Source organism: Limulus polyphemus, unplaced genomic scaffold, assembly GCF_000517525.1.
Source record: "Limulus polyphemus unplaced genomic scaffold, Limulus_polyphemus-2.1.2 Scaffold1629, whole genome shotgun sequence".
NCBI lineage: Eukaryota > Metazoa > Arthropoda > Merostomata > Xiphosura > Limulidae > Limulus > Limulus polyphemus.
In genome coordinates, this window is record NW_013667239.1 from 39,283 (window position 1) to 44,933 (window position 5,651).

A 5,651-nucleotide genomic window follows, 5' to 3' on the forward strand; every position below is an offset into this window, starting at 1 on the left:
ATGACATTTTACAAGAATACTGAACACACTGTATAAAGTAGATTTGTTTTTATCCTTCGCCTTTTATCCTGGCATTGTACAAGAATACTGAACACACTATATAAAGTAGATTTGTTTTTATCCCCTGGTGGTGGAATGACATTTTACAAGAATACTGAACACACTGTATAAAGCATATATTTATATATTTTTTTTATCTTTTGAGGATGGGATGACATTTTACAAGAATACTGAACACACTGTATAAAGTATATTTGTTTTTATCCTTCGCCTTTTATCCTGGCATTGTACAAGAATACTGAACACACTATATAAAGTAGATTTGTTTTTATCCCCTGGTGGTGGAATGACATTTTACAAGAATACTGAACACACTGTATAAAGCATATATTTATATATTTTTTTTATCTTTTGAGGATGGGATGACATTTTACAAGAATACTGAACACACTGTATAAAGTAGATTTGTTTTTATCCTCTGGTGGTGGAATGACATTTTACAAGAATACTGAACATACTGTATAAAGCATATATTTTTTTTTATCTTTTGATGATGGGAATGACATTTTACAAGAATACTGAACACACTGTATAAAGTAGATTATTTTTTGTATTGGTGGAATGACATTGTAACAAGAATAGTCTTCTTTTTTATTCTGTATTTGTTTGTTTGTAGTTAAGCACAACGCTACACATTGAGCTCTCTGTGTTGTACCCACCAAAGGTATCTAAACTCGGTTCCTAGCATTATAAGTTCGCAGAAAATACCGCTATGCCACTAGGGAGCGTTATTCAGCAATCTTACAAACATTAGAAGAGCTTGTGTATTCATGTGATAAGCATGATTTAGTAAGTTTCTATTTTGTGTACATTCATTTAATTTCACAAAAAATATTTAACAAATAAAAATTTGAATTGTGGCAGTGCTTGTAATTTAAAACTATAATTGTTTTAGCTTCATTATTTTCAAACTTAGTAAATGTTTTAAAAATAAATATCTCGTACAGGATAAAGTATTTTTAAGTATCTCATTTACACCTACTGCAAGTAACAAGTTTTGATAATTTTCCTATTTTGTTGCATGTTGCAATAAAAGACAGTGTAATGTTACTACCAATTAAAATCGTATTTATTCTGTTGCTGTGTTTTGTGCACATAGAGAAGGGTGTTCTTTATTAGTACAATGTTTCACGAATATGTCCTTTTAAAGTACGCAAAAGCCACAACATAGAAAACAAGTACGTTTTTATGTGGTAGTTTATATTACAGTTTTGTATTATTATTATGTTATTTTCTGCCACAGTACATTTTTATTTCATTGTTTGTTGCTTACGTGTACCTGCAATGATAGTGTATATATATACTATCTATCTATGGACACATTCACATCTATAAATTAATATCACGAGATGTGGTGATTGCAGCAACATTTATTTAAAAGTAGTCAACTATCAGTGATTGTGTTCATTTCACATATATACACATATAAGCTATCATAAGCTCTTTTAATATTTTCTTACTGAACATACAAACTAAAAACAACTTGGTTAAAACATATGTTGATTTGGGGTAACTTGTCTGTGAAAATGGTGTTTTGATTGTAACATAAAATTCAAACTGCTCCATAAATTGCGAAAAACGTTTTTTGTTTAGTTGGAAACCCAAGACTGTTGATCACCGTTATATAAATAAAAGATAACGTGTACGTGTTTTCACTTTCTTTCACTCTATCTTATTTTTAATGGATAATTGAAGTTGCATTTTTTCCTGTGAAACTGAAAAGCAGAAGAAAAAAACATTTAAACTAAGTTTAGTTCTCATATGGCTTGTCAAGACATTCAATTCTCTTCTATTAAGATATAAAAAGAATGTTTTGATTTTGGAATTTGTTTTGAATCATCAAAGTTTAAAACAATGGAGCATTTGTTCTAGAGGCTTCAACATTTGTACACTGTCGTAAACAGTTGTAGGCCTACGGTACAAATAACGTTCACACCTTTGTAATAATAATAGGATTAACATAACATCAAATTACTTGTATAAAGTGACTCAATAAGCACGATGGTTAAAACAGAGCCATATGCACTAACTGGTTAACTTTATCGCTTAGAAACAACTCTATAATCTCCAAAACTATTTCGTATTTCTAATTTCACTTTGAATGTGCGAGAAAAACTTGATGTCAACTTAATTTCTATGCATATCTCAATACCATGCGCCCTGTAGCCAACAAACAAATAACAATATTAAAAATTTAGCTTACAAAATTACCTGAATATTGAATTTCTAATTGAGTTATCGTACAGTATATTAGCTGAGAATAAACCAGTAATGAAGCAAACCTAGTTTGATATTTTCTAATTAAAATTTTATACAAGTTACGCATAAGGTTAGCCCTAGAATTTTTAAAGTAATTTTTTTTCACTTTTCTACATATTGCCCGGCATAACCAGGTGGTTAGGTCGCTCGACTCGCAATCTGTGAGTCGCGGGTTCGAATCCCCGTCACACCGAACATGCTCGCCCTCTCAGCTCTGGGGCCGTTATAATGTAACAGTCAATTCCTTATAGTCTTACACAGCTAAATTAGGGACGGCGAGCGCAGAATAGCCCTCGTGTAGCTTTGCACGAAATCCATAACAAACACTTTTTTATAAGACCAAGCTACTAACAAAGCAACCTTAGATGTGACATTTATAACTGAATAATTTGAATTATTATTATTACATTTAGTTTTGAAAACAAACAAACAGTTAAAACCTGGATTTTCTAATTAAATTAGTACTATACTCTGAATGAAGAACGAGATCCAAGTTTGCTTTATTTGTGGTTAAGAGTTAAAATACAAAGAAACAAGGTTTAGTTACAGAGGGAATTTCCCACGACATAAACACATTCATGGGAAAAATTAAGGTGATTTCCCCTTAGATAATCTAGATAAATAAGTTGCTTGTCTCTTCTTTAATTTTATACCTCCAGTGTCACTGTCGTGGCATCCAGTATTTGACTTCTTGTAAAATAATATGAAGTTGATTTGTGTTAAGTGTCATACATATTGGGAAAATGAAGAAGAATTAATAGGCTGCGCTGCAAGTGATAAGTTGTACATTTTTGCGTGATTCTTTTTAAAAGTGTATTATGAAAAACATAAGCACATTGACCACAAACTTCACATTTTTTCACAGGGGATTCACCGAGTATTTGTATAGTGATTGGTAAGGGTCTCATAATGGTTTGTTTATTGAGGCTGCACTAATTTTTGTAGACGTATTCTCATAAATATAAAACTACTAGAATTGATATCAACAAACCACACTTGTATCATTGCACTCTACCAAATCTGGTAAAAAAGTGATGTTACATTAGGCGTGAAGCTAAGCACCAAATTTGTAGTTACTAAAGTCAAGGTTTGTGAAACAGTTTTTCCCTCAGTATTCTAAAGGAAAAAGAACCAAACATTTTTGTTCTTAAATCTTATCTTAAATCAAGTTTGGATTTAATTTCTAGTTTCTCAACTGACACTTTCTTGTGTTTTGTTTTGGACTATCTGTGCTAGCCACCCCTAAATTTGAATTGATAGACAAAAGTAAGCTAGTCAACAACACCCACCGCCAACTCTTGGGCTACCCTAATAAAACAGAGGGAATTGAACGTCACCTTTTTATCATACCTGTTTTAATTTAATCTGCATTTTAAAGTTTAATCACAGTCTTAGTAAAGTTGACAACAACGTTTTGGAAATTGTATCTAAGTCTTGGTCAGGTATTCTAATGACATCATTATCTTAGTCTAGTTCACTAAAATGGCCCAACATTTGGATTATAATTTAATGTTCTATATATTAATAAAGATCTAGCCCAAAAAGTGGTATCATTCAGCTTAAATAAAAAAGTCATATAAATAATATCAAAGAGGTCAAAACTCGCGGGCGAATGCAACATGTCTCCGCCAACATGGCCAATTCTGACACCAGAAAAATCGAAAACTGTCTATATCACTACTGGGGATCTGTAAGAAGATATCTTTATACCAAATGCGATGTAAGTTGGTTGACGTACACATGAAAATCCCAAATTGTGCTTTCCTCGCTGAAATATTGAGCAAAAGACAAAAGGTCTAAAATTGTCTATATCTCTGTTTGAGACCGTGAAAAAAAAAAGTAAGTTGGCCAGAATACGGCGGAGTAGTTGTAAAAAAAAAAACCCCTAAAATTATGCTTTTTGTGGCATCTTGACCCCCGTTGGGCAAGTCCAACATTTTTGTTTGTCAATGTTTGTTGCCTTTAGAAAAGTATCTTTGTACCAAATTACATGTAAATTGGTCGAAACAAGGCTAAGTAATTGACCAAAACTCCTACAGTTATGGACTTATCTAACTCTGACCTCCCTAAAATGGGCATATCCACACTTTTGTATGTATATGTCTGGGAACGTTAGAAAAATATATTTGTACCAAATCCCATGTAAATTGGCCGAAATACAGCGGAGTAATTGTTAAAAAAAACCTCAAATTATGCTTTTTGTGGCATTTTGACCTGCCCTATAATTACTGAAATGGGCAAGTCAGGCTTCTTTGTTTGTCAATGTGTGAGATCTTTAGAAAAGTATCTTTTTACAAAATCCCATTTAAATTGGTCAAAATACGGTCGAGCATTTGACCCCAAACCCCAAAATTATGCTTTTTTTGTGAGCTCTAACCCTTAAAAAGTCTCAAAATGGACAAATCCAACTTTTTTATACCGATGTGTTGGACGCGTGAAAATTTATATTTGTGTCAATTTTTATCTTGATTGTTGTAAATATGACCGCACAGAGCCCAAAATATATATTCTTGTTGTTGTTTTACCTTTGACTCCATAAAATTCTTAAAAAGGCTTAACTCAAAAAAAAATTCTGGACGTATTGTACACGATATAACCCTACCAAGTTTCAAGTCAATCTCCCTAGAAATGAAGCAATGGCGATCGATTGAAAAGTATTTTGAAGAAGAATAAAGAAAGAAACAATGAAAAAACAGTATGCTTCTCTGCAGAGACATAAAAATCATGTTTTTCTATAGTGAAATTTTCCTCCCCCATTCACCTGCAGTTACCTTTTAGTTACTAAGAATTTTCCTAACATAATACTTTTACATCTCGCACAGTTTGCATTTCTAGTTATCTTGCCAAATTGTGATAAGAAGGAACCTTATCAGGAATAATAGGGTAATATAATAATAATTATAATGACAATATATAACTATGATTATATTAATTTATGATAATACAGCAGAATGTGTAAAGAATTTTAGCACAATCCAAAACGTTTCTCCAAAGTCTCTGGCCATTAAAAGGAAAAAAAAAGCCTAATAAAGTGTCAGCCGTTTTATAGAGGATTTTTATTTGACTTAGTTGTAGATTCGGAGAACTACAGATATTAAGAAACATTAGATACTGAAACTAAATGAAACAACTGGTAAAGGCCCGGCATGGACAGGTGGATAAGGCGCTCGACTCGCAATCTGAGGGTTGCGGGTTCGAATCCCCGTCCCACCAAACATACTCGCCCTTTCAGCGACGGTCAATCCCACTATTCGTTGGTAAAAGAGTAGCCCACGAGTTGGCGGTGGGTGGTGATGACTAGTTGCCTTCCCTCTAGTCTTACACTGCTAAAT

General features: G+C 32.7%; 1 protein-coding gene across 1 annotated transcript in view; it reads left to right on the forward strand.

Moving 5' to 3' along the window:
- Positions 1–5,651, forward strand: part of LOC106464364 (transcriptional activator protein Pur-beta-like) — an 82,382-nt gene that overhangs the window by 36,170 nt on the left and 40,561 nt on the right. The window lies entirely within an intron of this gene.